The following is a 21,768-nucleotide window of genomic DNA, read 5'->3' as shown; positions in this document are numbered from 1 at the left end:
TGATACCCTGGACCTCCTGTCAAAAAATGATTGATTGACAGGTGCCACGCCCCTTCCGGTGACAGGTCCCGCCCCTTCCGGTGACATGTCCCGCCCCTTCCGGTGTCCCGCCCCTTCCGGTGACAGGTGTCCCGCCCCTTTTGACTTTTGATTGACAGTTTGACAGCTAGTTTTGACTTTTGATTGACAGGTTGACAGTTAGTATGACTTTTGATCATGTTTTGACAGCTAGTTTTGACTTTTGATTGACAGTTTGACAGCTTTTGATCATGTTTTGACAGCTAGTTTTGACTTTTGATGTCTTTTGAAGTCTTTTGAAGGCTTTTGAAGCCTTTTGATATTGACAGAAAGTGTTATAACAATACGTGATGGTATCTGACAGCTAGTTTGATGCCTTTTGAACATGACAGTTAGTGTTTTTGAAGCCTTTTGATCGTTTGAAGACACTGTGATTAAATAATACGTCATGGCTATATGACAGAAAGTTTGATTGTTTGAAGTCATTTAAAGCCTTTTGAACATGACAGTTAGTGTCTGTGTGTGTGTGTGTTTTTGAAGTTGGTATCACACACACGATCCTCCCTACATATTCCTGAGCGTATCCGGGCTGTACTGTGAAACTGATAAGAAAAAACTGTGGAAGTTTATCTCACACAAATGTTGAAAAACCATTCAGTTCTTTTAAAAGAATATAAATGAAATGTTTATAAAGATCTTACTAAAATCTCACACCAAAAGTTTAAATAAAATGGAGTCATAAAAACAATTGCAATCAGTTAAATGTTTATAGAGTAAAAAAAAAAACAAAAAAAAAACATACAGGTTATGAAACAATCAGTTAAATGTTTAGAGAGTTGAAGAAAAAAACATATAGCTTATGAAACAACGCAATAAATGAAACGGGTTCACGAAAAAAATAAAATAAAAAATCATCTCACATGTTTAGATAACTAAAGCGCCTCTCCAGCACAGCCCCGGCCTGAGAGGTGCGCGCGCCCTCCGCATTCTGACACCCCCCTCCTTCTGCTCCTCCACATTCCAGAGCACAGTGATAGTGAGAAACAGAGATTTTATAAAATAATGTCTATTTCACACAAATAATATAATATACAATAATATAAAATATCATCTTACATAAAACATTCTGTTCTTTAAAAGAATATAAATGATTATAAATAATATAAAATAAAGATCTTACTAAAACCTCACACAAAAAGTTGAAATAAATGTAGAACTATCCAGTTTAAATAAAATGGATTCACAAAAAATAGCAATGAGTTAAATGTTTATAGAGTTGAAGAAAAAAACAAAACAAAAACAACATAGGCCTGCATGTTATGAAACAATCAGTTAAATGTTTAGAGAGTTGAAGAAAAAACATACAGCTTATGAAACAACGCAATAAATGAAACGGGTTCACAAAAATAAAAAATATCTTTATTAGAAATCAGGGCCCTCTGGCCTCTTTACACCAGCGTTTGACCTGCGGAGCTTTCAAAAAGCACCAGCCAAAGGGTGTGTGTGTGTGTGTGTGTGTGTGTGTGTGTGTGTGTGTGTGTGTACTCGTCTATCTATCTAACTGGGGACCTTGGTGTCGTTACACACTCACTAACAGGGGACCGTCGAGCCAAGTGGGGACATTTTTCAAGTCCCCTGTTGGTCATGCTTTAAAACATGTTAAAATCAGCCAAAACACGCTCTGGTTAATTTTGTACATTTTTGACCAAGTGGGGACTTACATGTGTGTGTGTGTTTAAGTCCATACTCAGCAGCGCTCCTGTAGGCTGGAGCAGGAACTGCAGTGGCCCATTAACACACGTCGTTCACACTTCTCTATTGTCTGAATGGCTGCTGTCCTAGAGAGGCTCTGAGACTGTAGAGCTGCTGTTTAACTGCTTAGTTCAGGAGCTTTCAGTAACACTTTATAATAACTGCACGCTATTAATCATTAGTTAAGCATTAGTAAACAGTTAATTCATTTATAAAGCATTAATATACACTAATAAGCAGTATATAAATGCAGTTATAAATGCTTTATTCCTGTTTTAAAAGCATATCTATAATGTGTTTAATAATTGTATTTTCATACTTTATTAATGATCAATTTATCATTTCTAAATGAAGTATAGCATCATTTACAAAGCAGTTATTTAGGAGTTGTCAGTGGTTCATAAGATCCCTTAGAAAGTGTGAGTAAATGATTAAACTAATTCAATGTACATTCATACATCATACACTTATTATTCAGACATATAGTAATAGTTACTTAGTGTGTTAATAAATGCTTTATTAACATGTATTTCTACTGTTTTCAGGTAGTTATAAAGCAGTTAGTAGAGGTCAGTTCACAATTTTTTGTGAGCTCATCTAAAGTGAGGACTAGTTTTGCTAGTTATGTAGGAGATTTAAAGGCTGTTAATATTTCTATGTTCTCTATCATTGTGTTGTGTTGTGTTTGTTTCCTTTTTCTGTTTAGAAGATAAATGAGTCTTTAAATCTCCTTTATAAATGCTTTACTAGGCATAACTAGTCCTCACTTTTGCTCACAAAATAGTGAACTGACCACTACTAAATGCTTTATAACTCCCTGAATCTACTACATTTACCCACACTTTCTAAGTGATCTTATTAATCACTGACAACTCCTAAATAACTGCTTTGTAAATAATGCTATACTTCATTTAGAAATGATAAATTGATCATTAATAAAGTATGAAAATACAATTATTAAACACATTATAGATATCCTTATAAATCAATAATACAGCATTTAAAGCTGTATTTATAAACGGCTTATTAATGTCTGCTTTATGAATTATGATTTAACTGTTTACTAATGCTTAACTAATGATTAATTAAATGCAGTTATTATAAAGGGTTACCATATATATATTATATAATATTTTTCAGAATATAACTTCAAATATGCATTTTTTTATAAAAAAAAAAAAAAAAAACCATGCCAAGAGGGGATCTACAACTCAATGTTATAATTATAATGTAATTATTATTATATTATAAAGGTATTAATAATGCGACAGATAGTATTGGCTGCCTATTAATTAAAACATCATTTCTACAAAAAAAACAACAACAAAAAATCAATAGACATGTCCTTATTTTTCTGTTTCCTTTGTTTCTAGGATGTTGATGTACAGAGAAAGTCAGTGTTTGAAATATTGCTCAATTTAAATGCAACCAAACATATGTCGTTCGTTACCATCCAACAGTGGACCTTTCTTTAAGATCTAATTCAAAACTTTTGAGTTGACTTGCTGCATCTGGTCATTTTGAAGAAACAAAAATTAAATCATTTTTTTCATAATATAACTTTAAAAAAAAATAAAAAAAATAAAAAAATAAAAAATAAACATGCCAAGATTGAATCTCAACTCTGAACGATCTCTACCTATACAACAGTGGACTCACAATAGCCTGCAATGGAACTGTGTGTGTGTGTGTGTGTGAATAGTTAAGTATGTCTTTATTTTGTAACTATAAGTTATATATATTTATATATAGGCCTTCATAGATACTTTCTATGCTTGGTTATGCAGTCCCTAACAATTTACTTGCCATTGTTATGTGCCATTGCACTCACACATACATGTCTATATTACTAACAGACCAATGTCGCTCTACACTGGCCAAGTGAGGACTCAATGAACGATGTCTATCTATACAAGTGAGGACTTGAACAGTGTGTGTGTGTGTGTGTGTGTGTGTGTGTGAACAGTGAAGTGAACTGGCAGTGAAGTCTGTCTTCATTATGTATATATAGTATATTATATAGTATATTATATATTATGCCTTTTATCATTCATAATATTTGTTTATTTTATTTAACACTTATTTTCTCTCTTCATAGATACTTTCTATGTTTGGTTATGCAGTCCCTTTAGGGTTTATAGGATTAATCAAACAGAAATAGCTCTTTAAGGTAACGATTTCAGGTCACTATAGTGACCTATATTTAGTATAGCGTAAAGCATACTTTATACAGTGAATAATGATTTTATTAATCAAAATGAACTTCGCGTCCCCTGTTGGATGGTAAAGAACGATACGTGTTTGGCTGCTTTGTACATTTCTTGCCATCACAAACACACTGTAAAGATTTTGGAGGTCAATCTCAAAATGTTATGTCGAAAAACTAAAGTGCAATAAATAATACACGCTTTAGGGTCTGTTTACACGACATCATTTTCAACTGAAAACTGGAAACGTTTTGGCCGTTCATTTCAACGAAAATGCCATTTTGGGGGCCTGACAATGAAAGCTTTTGAAAACGAGTTTTTGTGAGCTCATCTAAAGTGAGGACTAGTTATGCCTTGTAAAGCATTTATAAAGGAGATTTAAAGGCTGTTAATATTTCTATGTTCTCTATCGTGTTGTGTTTGTTTCCTTTTTCTGTTTAGAAGATAACTGAGTCTTTAAATCTCCTTTATAAATTATTTACAAAGCATAACTAGTCCTCACTTTAGATGAGCTCGCAAAATAGTGAACTGACCACTACTAAATGCTTTATAACTGCCTGAATCTACTACATTTACTCACACTTTCTAAGTGATCTTATTAATCACTGTAAACACCTAAATAACTGATTTGTAAATAATGCTATACTTCATTTAGAAATGATAAATTGATTTAATAAAGTATGAAAATGCAATTATTAAACACATTATAGATATGCTTCTAACTCAATAATACAGCGTTTAAAGGTGTATTTATAAACTGCTTACTAATGTCTGCTTTATGAATTATGATTTATCTGTTTACCAATGCTTAACTAATGATTAATAGGATGCAGTTATTATAAAGGGTTACCATATATATTATATTATATTTCTCAAAATATAACTTCAAATTTGCATTTTTTTTTATTAAAAAAAAAGCATGCCAAGAGGGGATCTGCAACTAAATGTTATAATTATAATGTAATTATTATTATATTAAGATATTAATAATGCGACTGATAGTATTGGCTGCCTATTAATTAAAACATAATTTCTACTCTTAAAAAAATCAATAGACATGTCCTTATTTTTCTGTTTCCTTTGTTTCTAGGATGTTGATGTACAGAGAAAGTCAGTGTTTGAAATATTGCTCAATTTAAATGCAACCAAACATATGTCGTTCGTTACCATCCAACAGTGGACCTTTCTTTAAGATCTAATTCAAAACTTTTGAGTTGACTTGCTGCATCTGGTCATTTTGAAGAAACAAAAATTAAATCTTTTTTTTCATAATATAACTAAAAAAATCAAAATTTAAAAAATTTAAAAAATTTAACATGCCAAGATTGAATCTCAACTCTGAACGATCTCTACCTATACAACAGTGGACTCACAATAGCCTGCAATGGAACTGTGTGTGTGTGTGTGTGTGTGAACAGTTAAGTATGTCTTTATTTTGTAACTATAAGTTATATATATTTATATATAGGCCTTCATAGATACTTTCTATGCTTGGTTATGCAGTCCCTAACAATTTACTTGCCATTGTTATGTGCCATTGCACTCACACATACATGTCTATATTACTAACAGACCAATGTCGCTCTACACTGGCCAAGTGAGGACTCAATGAACGATGTCTATCTATACAAGTGAGGACTTGAACTGTATATTATATAGTATATTATATATTATGCCTTTTATCACTCGTTTTGAAAACGATGCCTTTACCATCTGCATGTAAACAACATAAACGTGAATTTGTGAAATAGTTACGTCATTCCAACCCGGTCACACTAAATGCATCTCTATAGCACACATTGTGTTTATTGTGCAATTTATACGTGCATATGATAGGCATGGGTTGGTTTAGGGTAGGTTTAGTAGTGGTGTGTAATATGTAATATGTATTATATGTTTGGTTAGGATTAGTTTTGTAGGATGTGTGTGTATTACACTCAATAAAGTGCGTATTATATGCATGTAAAAAAATATATTTTCGCGTAAAAATTGCACGATAAACACAATGCGTGCCATAGAGATGCATTTTCATGAGATCAGGCAGGTCATGCACAAGTATATAACATGGTCACATGCGTACTTATCATCACGTGTTCACATGTTCATGAGTATTTGAGGTTTGTTTTTTTTTTTGTTTTTTTTTGACAAAGTAAGAAAGGTTTGGGGTGTGCTTTTAGATGGGCCTTTAAAATTTGACAAACAAATATCTTCAGTAACTGGATCTAGTTTCTATCAACTCCGTCTTTTGTCTAAAATTAAACACTTCCTAACTGACAAAACACTAGAGATGGCTGTTCATGCTTTTATTACTTCCCATTTAGACTACAGCAACTCATTGTATTGCGGTATTTCCAAGTCACAAATCGCTCGCCTTCAACTGGTCCAAAATGCTGCAGCAAGATTTATTCACAAAAGTAGTAAATATAATCACATGATGATGATGATACATTTTATTTATATTGCGCTTTTCTGCTTTACATATAGCCTCACATTCAAGCTGGGGGCAAGCTGGGGCCAGTTGTACTGTTAGAGGGCCAGTTTAGACCTTATTGTTGTCATATCATTTTCTGCACTGCACTATAGGCATTAACAGGCAAAATACCATGATTACCAATCATTCAACAATGTATTTGCATTGCCATTATATTTTTTAAATTTGCATTACATATTCAGAATCAGTCACATTAACTGCATTCTACGATTTTTGTGTTTTTTTTTTGCAAAAAGATCAGCAAATTCATCTAGATTTAAGGCCTTTGCCCTCCTTGACTCAATACTTAGAACCCCTAAATTGCTTAATCTGTCATCTGACATTGTGGACCTGAGATAGTTTTTCACCAGCTTTAGTGCATACAATATAATATACAATTAAATTATGCTTATTTTAAATGTATTGTGCAGGCTAGGTATAAAAAATATAGGAAAAACCATGATAATATGAAACACTTCAAAACAGAGCGCACAAAGCGCGTATGCGCATCGCGGGTGCAGAATGATGTGCTCAAAGCAACATGGAGTCACAGTGTTCAGCGCTGCACAAGTGCGCATTTAAAAGTTCACGGCACAAAGCGAAGAAATTTCGAGCGCACAAATCCTAGTGTAGCCTATATCTGTCCAACAGTTTATTGATCATTTGTTTCTTCACATAGTGAAGTTTTAAATTCCAGTTATTGTGCGTTTAATGCCGATTCATAGTCCTTGTGGTGTGAACAGGCACACGGTAGCGAGTCGTTTTAAAACAGCAACAAACATGAAATACAAATACACAAAATAAAGTCATTTTATGCAAATCCACAGCCTTTTATCTACAGATCAAGCATTATAATGTGTATATATCATATTGGAGAGAGTTTTACCGTGCATATATATAACATAATATAAATTAACATTACAAAAGTTAATGATAGTACATTTCAAATACCTAAAAATTGACAATTAAGTGATTTTGTTCGAGTCAAAAATATTACTTAACATTAATGAACCAACGGTTCACATTTTTTACTTTAGCAATCTTATGGGTTGTGGTCTCTCAGACATTGGCAGTAATAAAAATACAATAAAAACATAGTTTCCCTTTGGACTTAAATTACATATCTTTGTGGTATACGGTAGAAATATTGCACATTTCAGTCTAGCTTAGATTTTTAAAATAAATAACACAGTCTTGGAAATAATATGTAAGCATGTGCAAATAAGCCTGTATAGTAAATCAAGTTCTGTTGGTCTTTGTGTTTAAGTGAGAAATTAATTCATTTAAATTGAAAGATCTCAATGTTTATAAGATCTTTCAATTATGTTTAACAGTTTTGAGCGTATAAAAGAGTGTATAAAAATGGGCTCTGAGTTTTGGCAGTGGTTGTGTCTAAGTGAAATATGTAGTTTGGAAGATGTAGTCACTGAATGCATTAATACAACATTGAATGACACAGACATTTGCAACACTTCTACAGTAATACCGTAGTAAAATATTTTCAGAATCTAAAAAATTAAATACTATCAAAACAATTAGATGTAGCTGAACACATACAGGTATTAATCTTTCAGTTTCATCACCATCTATAAAAAGGGGAAACTTGGGGGAAATGTGTACTGTACTGTAAACAATGACCATGTGACATAAAATGCTGTGAATTCTGAACAACAGAAAACAGCAGAAATATGTTAGAATTCTACCCGTTATTTGTGTGTTTTTTTATTTAACGTGTGTTTTTGGGGGGTAAAACCTTTTCTAGTGTTCTGGAAGAATGAGTTGATCTGAGAATGAAGTTTCAGTGCATTTTGAATGTGAAATGAACTGCTGTCAAGCTGTAAGTTGGTTTGGAGAAGATATCATGGTCTTTTAACCTGATATCATTTAAGACATCATTTAAGACTGCGGTATAAATGATTGAATGATTTAACCATAACTCATTACTATCCTTGATATTCTAAAATAGGTATTTTTCATGTGTATGTAGACTAGGGTGTGTGATATTGAGTTGTTGCACTTCCCCCCCCACACGCAATTTACATATCAATGCAGGAAGGCCTTAAAGGCCAGTGTTTTTCTTAGGTGAGAAAACTGGCCAACAACCCCCAGAGTAGTGTTACCAATATCTGTGCAACTTCTCAAATACACTAAAATAAACTAGAGAAAACGCTGGGATTTACCCTGCCAAATTTATTTTGTAAAGTTTTCTTTTGTAAAAATGTATTTAAAAAATAAATAAAACAAGAATTACACTATCTACTGTTCACTGCAGTTAATGTTACATTATCCACGTTTACAATACTGTACAAAAATATGAAACTGAGATTAACACTTGTATAGGTGTTTAGTTAAATATATATTTTTTTGTTTTAGTTTTTTTTAGATTCAGAATTTAAATATTAGGTTTTGAACATCAGTTTTGATTAGAGAATGTAAACATCTGCAAATTGGCCTGTATAGAACATAAATGTCTGTTGGTGTTTGTGTTAAGTTAGAAATATATTTTTTTTTTGCCAAAGCAATAATAAATGATCCACAGTTTGGCTCACATAAGCTCCGTTCACACAGAGATTCCGGAAAATACACCTTGCACAATTCTGAAATCAGTATTATATATTATAATATAATATTTAAATATAAAATCTTGTTTACTTGTTTAGCACTATGTTTACAATGAAACTAAATTAATGATTATTCCAAACACAAATAAAATGTAAGTTTCCCAATTCTAAAGTCACTTTTTCAAAACTCTCTTCACACAGTGATCACACCTTCCGTCTATGTGAGCTAAACTGTGGATCACTGCTTTGAAAGATGTCATTGAATGCATTTTGTTCCATTTACATTAATTATTCTTAAACACAAACACCAACAGAACTTTATGTTCTATACAGGCTAATTTGCACGTTTACATACTCTTTTTAAAACTGTTAATAATAATAGTACTGTTAAACTGTTAAAAATTAATTTCAGTAATATCACATTGAAATAGATATTCTGATTCTAAAATATAATAATATCAAAATAATTAGATGTAAGTGTTAGTCTTTCAGTTTCATCACCATCTATACAAAAGGGGAAACTTAGGAATATTTTAGTACAGTAATGTTAAAAAGTTAGTTTGTTAGTATACTTTACTTTATTGTCCTTTTTCAGGAAATTTGTCTTGGACTCAAAGCTGCATTAGTACACAACATATACATACACACACAAACCAAAAAGAGTTTAAAACTACATATATGTATAACTACATCTTGCTATTTAACATATTAATAGATACTCTAACGGTTCCTCTTACTCAGTGGGACTCTATACCGTCTCCATGATGGCAGAAGCTGATACATTGGAAATAAAACATGGCTTGAATCACTCACTATTGTCTGTGCATTTTTAAAAAAATCCACGATTCGTAAATTGATTGAAGTGATGAGTACTCTCTTACACCCAAGACATGCAAGCTGTGATTTTAATTGGACCGAAAGATTGCCATATGAAGTTTGCATCCTATAATTTAAAAGACTACCTAAAACGGCATAATGAAATAATTGCATAATTCTCTGATTTACACCGAACAGCCTAAGTCTTCTTAAAAAAATACAATCGTTGCCGGAATTTTGAACAAAGATAATCAATGTGGGCTTTCCAAGTAAATGAACGATCAATGACCACACCTAGATACTTATAGGTATCCACCTGCTCAATATTATCATAGATGATAACTGGGCTGTAATCAAAAAGGATTATGTAACATCAACTGCAGTGAATTATAAACAGTAGATAGTGTCATTCTTGTTTTATGAAAGCATTTTACAAAAGAAAACATTGTGTAATGCTCCTGTTGTTTGTGTTTTTTTGTTTTATGTGTGACAAAGTGTATCACTAAGTGTATGGGTGAAACCTTTTCTAATGTTCTGGAAGAATGAGTTGATCTGAGACATGAAGTTTCAGTGCATTTTGAATGTGAAATGAACTGCTGTCAAGCTGTAAGTTGGTTAGGAGAACTGAGTGAAGAGTTTTGAAAATGTACCTAAATATTGAGAAATGTGTCATAGTGATTGTAAAAACCTGTAATTTAATTTAATTTGGCAGGGTAAATCCCAGCGTTTTCTCTAGTTTATTCTAGTGTATTTGAGAAGTTGCACAGATATTGGTAACACTACTCTGGGGGTTGTTGGCCAGTTTTCTCACCTAAGAAAAACACTGGCCTTTAAGGCCTTCCTGCATTGATATGTAAATTGCGTGTGGGGGGGAAGTGCAACAACTCAATATCACACACCCTAGTCTACATACACATGAAAAATACCTATTTTAGAATATCAAGGATAGTAATGAGTTATGGTTAAATCATTCAATCATTTATACCGCAGTCTTAAATGATGTCTTAAATGATATCAGGTTAAAAGACCATGATATCTTCTCCAAACCAACTTACAGCTTGACAGCAGTTCATTTCACATTCAAAATGCACTGAAACTTCATTCTCAGATCAACTCATTCTTCCAGAACACTAGAAAAGGTTTTACCCCCCAAAAACACACGTTAAATAAAAAAACACACAAATAACGGGTAGAATTCTAACATATTTCTGCTGTTTTCTGTTGTTCAGAATTCACAGCATTTTATGTCACATGGTCATTGTTTACAGTACAGTACACATTTCCCCCAAGTTTCCCCTTTTTATAGATGGTGATGAAACTGAAAGATTAATACCTGTATGTGTTCAGCTACATCTAATTGTTTTGATAGTATTTAATTTTTTAGATTCTGAAAATATTTTACTACGGTATTACTGTAGAAGTGTTGCAAATGTCTGTGTCATTCAATGTTGTATTAATGCATTCAGTGACTACATCTTCCAAACTACATATTTCACTTAGACACAACCACTGCCAAAACTCAGAGCCCATTTTTATACACTCTTTTATACGCTCAAAACTGTTAAACATAATTGAAAGATCTTATAAACATTGAGATCTTTCAATTTAAATGAATTAATTTCTCACTTAAACACAAAGACCAACAGAACTTGATTTACTATACAGGCTTATTTGCACATGCTTACATATTATTTCCAAGACTGTGTTATTTATTTTAAAAATCTAAGCTAGACTGAAATGTGCAATATTTCTACCGTATACCACAAAGATATGTAATTTAAGTCCAAAGGGAAACTATGTTTTTATTGTATTTTTATTACTGCCAATGTCTGAGAGACCACAACCCATAAGATTGCTAAAGTAAAAAATGTGAACCGTTGGTTCATTAATGTTAAGTAATATTTTTGACTCGAACAAAATCACTTAATTGTCAATTTTTAGGTATTTGAAATGTACTATCATTAACTTTTGTAATGTTAATTTATATTATGTTATATATATGCACGGTAAAACTCTCTCCAATATGATATATACACATTATAATGCTTGATCTGTAGATAAAAGGCTGTGGATTTGCATAAAATGACTTTATTTTGTGTATTTGTATTTTATGTTTGTTGCTGTTTTAAAACGACTCGCTACCGTGTGCCTGTTCACACCACAAGGACTATGAATCGGCATTAAACGCACAATAACTGGAATTTAAAACTTCACTATGTGAAGAAACAAATGATCAATAAACTGTTGGACAGATATAGGCTACACTAGGTGTCACGGAGCGCGCGCCTGTCACTGAGCGCACGCCTTCACCTCTCTCCGGTCTCGTTCGCTCCTTGTCACCTGAATTCTAGAACTGCATTTCCCATCATTCCCCCCTGTTATCATTATCATTAGTTCCCAGCCCTGTTTGGGTTTGCCACTCAGCATCATCACATCCACCTGTTAATCATTATCCACCCTATATCTGGACTGCCTTGTTCTTTGTTTCTTTGTGAAGTGTTGTTTTGCCACGCTGCATGTTGCTACGTGTTTCCTTGGTGTTTTATGCTTAGTGCTACCTTGTTTCGTTACCTGCTTCAATAAAGTTCTGCAGATGGATCCGACTGCCTCCATTTCGTCTTTACAGAACACTTCACCACCACAGGATCCAGCAGACCTCCTGAGTCTTGCTTCCGAGGTGAATTCCCAGGCATCTGTGTTAATCGCACACCAACAACAGCTGGCCAAGTTAACGAATCTCACCGAAGAACTGGTGGGGTCCGTTCATACCCTCACTCTGCAGAGCGCTGCACCTGTGCACGTCACATCAAGCGTGAGTACGGCTTCAAGCAATCCCAAATTATCTCTACCTGAGAAGTTTAACGGCTCACCAGCTGCTTGTAGAGGATTTCTTTTGCAATGTGAATTATTCGTCAGCCAGCAACCCCAGCTGTATCCCAATGACGCGTCCCGCGTTTCATTCATCTGCTCACTGCTCACCGGGAGGGCGTTGGAGTGGGCGACTGCTCTCTGGTCTGGTGGTCATCATACCTTTCCCTCATTTAACGTGTTTATGTCTCAATTCAGAGAGGTATTTGAACATCCCGCGGGCGGTAAGGAACCAGGGGAACAGCTCCTCACATTAAATCAAGGGAATTCCACCGCGGCTGATTACACGCTTTCCTTCCGCACCCTGGCAGCACAGACGGGGTGGACAGAGGCACCTCTTAAACTGCTGTATCGAAGGGGGCTGCAAACGCATCTGCAAGGGGAATTGGCCTGTCGCGACGATGGAATGTCTCTCGGAGAACTTATGGAGCTTGCCATTCGTCTCGACAACCTCATCCGCTCCCGACGCACGCCTCTCACATCCAGTCTTTTCGCTCATCCTTCTACCGGCACGGAGTACGAGCCCATGCAGGTCGGCTTCACACATCTCACCACGGAGGAACGTGAGAGAAGGATGCGGAATAAATTATGCCTGTACTGTGGCCAAGCCGGTCATCAGAGAGCTTCATGTCCCGTGAGATCCAGATCCACTGATACTTCTGCGGTGAGTCCTTTGATTAATTCTCTCCGTTCTCTCACTATCGAAGTTTCATTGTATTTTAATGAAAATAGTTGTGAAACAAGAGCTTTAATTGACTCTGGTGCCGCTGGTAATTTTGTCGATTTGGAGTTTGCCTTGTCTAAAAATATCTTTCTCATTCCTTGTGAGTCTCACGTGGCAGTGGCTGCTCTGGATGGACGCCCCCTGGGGACAGGAGAGGTACAATACCTCACACAGCCTCTGACGCTCAATTTCGGGTCTAGTCACACGGAGAGAATTCAGTTGTACACGATTAACTCGCCCCTTCATCCTGTGATTTTGGGATTGCCATGGCTGGAGAGACATAACCCTCTCATTTCCTGGGTCGACAGGAGAATCACTCAATGGTCCCCTTTCTGTCACACCCACTGCTTGCCTGCTCTCCATGGTCCTGAATCTAGCCACAGTTCCCCCGAGAAAGTGAATCTGCAAGGAATTCCCGCTGTATATCATGATCTTGCCCAGGCTTTCAGCGAGAGAGAGGCTTCACTCTTACCCCCGCACCGGTCCAGTGACTGCGCTATTGAACTTCTACCTGGAGCCGTTCCCCCGCACGGCCGTGTGTATCCACTTTCGCAACCAGAGACTGAGGCCATGAGATCGTATATCGAGGAACAGCTTGCTAAGGGATTTATCACCTCTTCCACATCTCCGGCATCCGCAGGGTTTTTCTTCGTCAAGAAGAAGGACGGGAGTCTTCGGCCCTGCATCGATTTCCGTGGTCTCAATGAGGTAACTGTCAAATATCGATATCCTCTGCCTTTAGTCCCTGCAGCCCTGGAGATGCTTCGCTCAGCCCGGTACTTCACCAAATTGGATTTGAGGAACGCCTACAACCTCATTCGCATACGGAGGGGCGACGAGTGGAAGACGGCCTTTTCTACGACCACAGGCCACTATGAGTACCGGGTAATGCCCTTCGGGCTGTCCAATAGTCCTTCTGTTTTCCAGTCTTTCGTTAATGAGGTCTTCCGGGACATGCTGAATCAGAGGGTTATTGTTTATATTGATGATATCTTGATTTTTTCAGAGACCCTCGAAGCTCATGTACGGGACGTGCGTGCAGTTCTTAAACGTTTGATTGAGAATCAGCTATACGCCAAAACTCAGAAGTGCGAGTTTCATCAGACTCAGATCACATTCCTGGGATATGTCATCGGCACCGAGGGGGTTCTCATGGATGACCGCAAGGTCAAAGCCGTGGTGGACTGGCCTCAACCTTCTTCTGTGAAGGAATTACAGCGATTTCTGGGGTTCGCCAACTTTTATCGTAGGTTTATTCGTAACTTCAGTCTCATTGTGGCTCCTCTCACATCTCTTCTCCAGGGCGGGAGGCGCTTCCGGTGGTCCTCTGAGTGCACTGCAGCGTTTAATCAGCTGAAGGAGAGATTCACTGCCGCACCCATCCTCCATCATCCAGACCCGGAGAGGGAGTTCGTCGTGGAGGTTGACGCCTCGAACACTGGAGTGGGTGCGATCCTGTCCCAACGTCACGGTAATCCCGCGAGAATGTTTCCCTGTGCCTTTTACTCCCGCAAGTTAAGCCCGGCGGAGCGCAACTATGATGTGGGTGACCGGGAGCTTCTAGCCATGAAGGCTGCCCTGGAGGAATGGAGGCACTGGTTGGAGGGGGCACGTCAACCTTTCACCATCCTCACAGACCACCGAAACCTTGAGTACATCAGGTCCGCCAAGCGTTTGAATGCTCGTCAGGCTCGCTGGTCACTATTTTTCTCTCGCTTCAATTTCAGGATCACGTACAGACCTGGGTCCAAGAACGGGAAGGCGGATGCTCTGTCTCGTCAGTTCGAGGATTTCAACGAAATCACCAAGCCAGAACCCATCCTGCCTCCCACTCTGATTGTGGCACCTGTGCAGTGGGATATCATCTCGGAGGTCACTGAGGCTCAACAAGCTCTTCCTGTACCACCCGAGTGTCCTGTGGACCGCCTTTTTGTGCCTCTCGAGCTCCGTGAGCGGGTGCTTCAATGGGTTCACTGCACACCCAGCGCGGGACATCCAGGTATCTCTGCTACTGTACATTTAGTCTCCAACCGCTTCTGGTGGTCCACACTCCGGGCTGATGTTATCAAATTTATCCATCAATGTTCCACCTGTAACACAGTCAAATCTTCCCACCTTAAACCTGCCGGTCTCTTACAGCCACTTCCAGTTCCTCAACGCCCGTGGTCCCACATCTCTGTGGATTTCGTAACAGATCTACCGCCGTCTCAGGGATTTACCACAGTGTTGTCAGTCGTGGATCGCTTCTCCAAGTCCTGTCGTTTCATCCCCCTTAAGGGTCTACCTACTGCCATGCAGACTGCTGAGGAACTTCTCAATCATGTATTTCGTCTTTTTGGCATCCCCGAGGACATTGTCTCCGACCGTGGTCCTCAGTTCACTTCCCGTGTTTGGAATGGACTCTGCTCCAAACTCAACATCAACGTCAGCCTCACCTCCGGATACCATCCGCAGTCTAACGGTCAGGTTGAACGGTTGAACCAGGACCTCATTCGATTTCTGCGGACATACTGTTACGAGAACCAACAGGACTGGAGCCGATTCTTGGTCTGGGCAGAGTACGCCCAAAACTCCCTGGTAAAGCCTGCCACTGGTCTAACGCCCTTCCAATGCGTCCTAGGTTTCCAACCCCCTCTCTTCCCGTGGTCAGGAGAGCTGTCAGACCTCCCTGCGGTGGATACATGGTTGCAACGCAGCGAGGCCACTTGGAATACCGCTCATGTCCATCTGCAACGTGCCATCCGCCACTTTCGACTTCATGCGGATCGAAGGAGACGTGAGGGTCCTCGGTATAGACCCGGACAGTGGGTGTGGCTTTCCACCCGGGATCTGCGTTTAAGGCTCCCAAGCAAGAAATTATCCCCTCGCTTCATTGGACCCTTCAAGATCCTTCGGCAGATCACTCCGGTCTCGTTTCGTTTGGCTCTCCCAGCACATTATAGAATCTCACCCACCTTTCATGTGTCTCTTTTCAGACTCGCTGCCGCTCCCAGGAGAGAGGAGGTCCAGGAGGGGGTCGGTTCCGTGCAGGCTCCCCCAATTGAGGTTGGAGGCGAGGAGGCGTACCGGGTACGAGAGATCCTGGACTCCAGACGTCGCGGCGGGGTACTGCAATACTTGATTGACTGGGAGGGCTATGGCCCTGAGGAACGTTCTTGGGTCAGGTCTCAGGACGTCCTGGACCCTGCTCTTCTTACCACCTACCATCTTACTCACCCAGATCGTCCTGCTCCAAGACCCCGTGGAAGACCCCGTCGTCGTTCAGGTCCTCGCTTCCGGAGCCGCTCGCAGGGTGGGGGCTCTGTCACGGAGCGCGCGCCTGTCACTGAGCGCACGCCTTCACCTCTCTCCGGTCTCGTTCGCTCCTTGTCACCTGAATTCTAGAACTGCATTTCCCATCATTCCCCCCTGTTATCATTATCATTAGTTCCCAGCCCTGTTTGGGTTTGCCACTCAGCATCATCACATCCACCTGTTAATCATTATCCACCCTATATCTGGACTGCCTTGTTCTTTGTTTCTTTGTGAAGTGTTGTTTTGCCACGCTGCATGTTGCTACGTGTTTCCTTGGTGTTTTATGCTTAGTGCTACCTTGTTTCGTTACCTGCTTCAATAAAGTTCTGCAGATGGATCCGACTGCCTCCATTTCGTCTTTACACTAGGATTTGTGCGCTCGAAATTTCTTCGCTTTGTGCCGTGAACTTTTAAATGCGCACTTGTGCAGCGCTGAACACTGTGACTCCATGTTGCTTTGAGCACATCATTCTGCACCCGCGATGGGCATACGCGCTTTGTGCGCTCTGTTTTGAAGTGTTTCATATTATCATGGTTTTTCCTATATTTTTTATACCTAGCCTGCACAATACATTTAAAATAAGCATAATTTAATTGTATATTATATTGTATGCACTAAAGCTGGTGAAAACCTATCTCAGGTCCACAATGTCAGATGACAGATTAAGCAATTTAGGGGTTCTAAGTATTGAGTCAAGGAGGGCAAAGGCCTTAAATCTAGATGAATTTGCTGATCTTTTTGCAAAAAAAAAAACACAAAAATCGTAGAATGCAGTTAATGTGACTGATTCTGAATATGTAATGCAAATTTAAAAAATATAATGGCAATGCAAATACATTGTTGAATGATTGGTAATCATGGTATTTTGCCTGTTAATGCCTATAGTGCAGTGCAGAAAATGATATGACAACAATAAGGTCTAAACTGGCCCTCTAACAGTACAACTGGCCCCAGCTTGCCCCCAGCTTGAATGTGAGGCTATATGTAAAGCAGAAAAGCGCAATATAAATAAAATGTATCATCATCATCATGTGATTATATTTACTACTTTTGTGAATAAATCTTGCTGCAGCATTTTGGACCAGTTGAAGGCGAGCGATTTGTGACTTGGAAATACCGCAATACAATGAGTTGCTGTAGTCTAAATGGGAAGTAATAAAAGCATGAACAGCCATCTCTAGTGTTTTGTCAGTTAGGAAGTGTTTAATTTTAGACAAAAGACGGAGTTGATAGAAACTAGATCCAGTTACTGAAGATATTTGTTTGTCAAATTTTAAAGGCCCATCTAAAAGCACACCCCAAACCTTTCTTACTTTGTCAAAAAAAAAAAAAAAAAAAAAAAAAAACTCAAATACTCATGAACATGTGAACACGTGATGATAAGTACGCATGTGACCATGTTATATACTTGTGCATGACCTGCCTGATCTCATGAAAATGCATCTCTATGGCACGCATTGTGTTTATCGTGCAATTTTTACGCGAAAATATATTTTTTTACATGCATATAATACGCACTTTATTGAGTGTAATACACACACATCCTACAAAACTAATCCTAACCAAACATATAATACATATTACATATTACACACCACTACTAAACCTACCCTAAACCCACCCATGCCTATCATATGCACGTATAAATTGCACAATAAACACAATGTGTGCTATAGAGACGCATTTAGTGTGACCGGGTTGGAATGACGTAACAATTTCACAAATTCACGTTTATGTTGTTTACATGCAGATGGTAAAGGCATCGTTTTCAAAACGAGTGATAAAAGGCATAATATATAATATACTATATAATATACTATATATACATAATGAAGACAGACTTCACTGCCAGTTCACTTCACTGTTCACACACACACACACACACACACACACACACACACACACACACACACACACACACACACACACACACACACACACACACACACACACACACACTGTTCAAGTCCTCACTTGTATAGATAGACATCGTTCATTGAGTCCTCACTTGGCCAGTGTAGAGCGACATTGGTCTGTTAGTAATATAGACATGTATGTGTGAGTGCAATGGCACATAACAATGGCAAGTAAATTGTTAGGGACTGCATAACCAAGCATAGAAAGTATCTATGAAGGCCTATATATAAATATATATAACTTATAGTTACAAAATAAAGACATACTTAACTGTTCACACACACACACACACACACACACACACACACACACACACACACACACACACAGTTCCATTGCAGGCTATTGTGAGTCCACTGTTGTATAGGTAGAGATCGTTCAGAGTTGAGATTCAATCTTGGCATGTTACATTTTTTAAATTTTGATTTTTTTAAAGTTATATTATGAAAAAAAAGATTTAATTTTTGTTTCTTCAAAATGACCAGATGCAGCAAGTCAACTCAAAAGTTTTGAATTAGATCTTAAAGAAAGGTCCACTGTTGGATGGTAACGAACGACAAATGTTTGGTTGCATTTAAATTGAGCAATATTTCAAACACTGACTTTCTCTGTACATCAACATCCTAGAAACAAAGGAAACAGAAAAATAAGGACATGTCTATTGATTTTTTTAAGAGTAGAAATTATGTTTTAATTAATAGGCAGCCAATACTATCAGTCGCATTATTAATATCTTAATATAATAATAATTACATTATAATTATAACATTTAGTTGCAGATCCCCTCTTGGCATGCTTTTTTTTTAATAAAAAAAAATGCAAATTTGAAGTTATATTTTGAGAAATATAATATAATATATATGGTAACCCTTTATAATAACTGCATCCTATTAATCATTAGTTAAGCATTGGTAAACAGATAAATCATAATTCATAAAGCAGACATTAGTAAGCAGTTTATAAATACACCTTTAAACGCTGTATTATTGAGTTAGAAGCATATCTATAATGTGTTTAATAATTGCATTTTCATACTTTATTAAATCAATTTATCATTTCTAAATGAAGTATAGCATTATTTACAAATCAGTTATTTAGGTGTTTACAGTGATTAATAAGATCACTTAGAAAGTGTGAGTAAATGTAGTAGATTCAGGCAGTTATAAAGCATTTAGTAGTGGTCAGTTCACTATTTTGCGAGCTCATCTAAAGTGAGGACTAGTTATGCTTTGTAAATAATTTATAAAGGAGATTTAAAGACTCAGTTATCTTCTAAACAGAAAAAGGAAACAAACACAACACGATAGAGAACATAGAAATATTAACAGTCTTCAAATCTCCTTTATAAATGCTTTACAAGGCATAACTAGTCCTCACTTTAGATGAGCTCACAAAAACTCGTTTTCAAAAGCTTTCATTGTCAGGCCCCCAAAATGGCATTTTCGTTGAAATGAACGGCCAAAACGTTTCCAGTTTTCAGTTGAAAATGATGTCGTGTAAACAGACCCTAAAGCGTGTATTATTTATTGCACTTTAGTTTTTCGACATAACATTTTGAGATTGACCTCCAAAATCTTTACAGTGTGTTTGTGATGGCAAGAAATGTACAAAGCAGCCAAACACGTATCGTTCTTTACCATCCAACTGGGGACGCGAAGTTCATTTTGATTAATAAAATCATTATTCACTGTATAAAGTATGCTTTACGCTATACTAAATATAGGTCACTATAGTGACCTGAAATCGTTACCTTAAAGAGCTATTTCTGTTTGATTAATCCTATAAACCCTAAAGGGACTGCATAACCAAACATAGAAAGTATCTATGAAGAGAGAAAATAAGTGTTAAATAAAATAAACAAATATTATGAATGATAAAAGGCATAATATATAATATACTATATAATATACTATATATACATAATGAAGACAGACTTCACTGCCAGTTCACTTCACTGTTCACACACACACACACACACACACACACACACTGTTCAAGTCCTCACTTGTATAGATAGACATCGTTCATTGAGTCCTCACTTGGCCAGTGTAGAGCGACATTGGTCTGTTAGTAAAATAGACATGTATGTGTGAGTGCAATGGCACATAACAATGGCAAGTAAATTGTTAGGGACTGCATAACCAAGCATAGAAAGTATCTATGAAGGCCTATATATAAATATATAGCCTATATAACTTATAGTTACAAAATAAAGACATACTTAACTATTCACACACACACACAGTTCCATTGCAGGCTATTGTGAGTCCACTGTTGTATAGGTAGAGATCGTTCAGAGTTGAGATTCAATCTTGGCATGTTTATTTTTTATTTTTTTATTTTTTTTATTTTTTTTTAAAGTTATATTATGAAAAAAATGATTTAATTTTTGTTTCTTCAAAATGACCAGATGCAGCAAGTCAACTCAAAAGTTTTGAATTAGATCTTAAAGAAAGGTCCACTGTTGGATGGTAACGAACGACATATGTTTGGTTGCATTTAAATTGAGCAATATTTCAAACACTGAATATCTCTGTACATCAACATCCTAGAAACAAAGGAAACAGAAAAATAAGGACATGTCTATTGATTTTATTAGAGTAGAAATTATGTTTTAATTAATAGGCCACAACAGAGAATGAATTTCTTAAAGCAATAACTTTGCTGTAATGTCCACAACATAAAGCTTCTGATGTTTTATAGTGCTTTCATTGAAAGTGTTATGATATTCTGTATTATTTGTTGGTATGGAACTGCTACTGAGGTACAGAAGAAATTATTAAGAAAAGTAGTAACAAGTAAATTGTTAGGGACTGCATAACCAAGCATAGAAAGTATCTATGAAGAGAGAGCGTTAAATAAGAAAAATAATATTATGAATGATAAGAGGATATTCTCGCCTCTGCTTTTGAACTGTTGCCGTCGGGCCGTCTGTATTTTTTACCCCGTTGTAGATTTAAATGGTCTTTCCTAAAACAAATCGTATTTAAAAATTTTTGATAACTGATAGGTTATATATATATATATATATATATATATATATATATATATATATATATATATATATATATATATATATATATTATATATATATATATATAGAGAGAGAGAGAGAGAGAGAGAGAGAGAGAGTTACATAA

General features: G+C 36.9%; 1 protein-coding gene and 1 long non-coding RNA gene across 3 annotated transcripts in view; both read left to right on the top strand.

The window, feature by feature from the left end:
- Window positions 1-21,768, top strand: part of LOC309496967 (NLR family CARD domain-containing protein 3-like) — a 291,539-nt gene that overhangs the window by 141,412 nt on the left and 128,359 nt on the right. The gene's annotated exons all lie outside the window — the stretch shown is intronic.
- On the top strand, window positions 10,741-18,088 carry LOC309497107. Its single transcript, XR_014205389.1, has 2 exons — window positions 10,741-12,092; window positions 17,079-18,088. It is a non-coding gene; the product is annotated as an uncharacterized lncRNA (long non-coding RNA).

The sequence above is a fragment of the Leuciscus leuciscus genome (assembly GCF_965113295.1).
Source record: "Leuciscus leuciscus genome assembly, chromosome: 4".
Classification (NCBI taxonomy): domain Eukaryota; kingdom Metazoa; phylum Chordata; class Actinopteri; order Cypriniformes; family Leuciscidae; genus Leuciscus; species Leuciscus leuciscus.
Note: the sequence above shows the minus strand (reverse complement) of the source record. Positions and strands in the feature narration are given on the sequence as shown.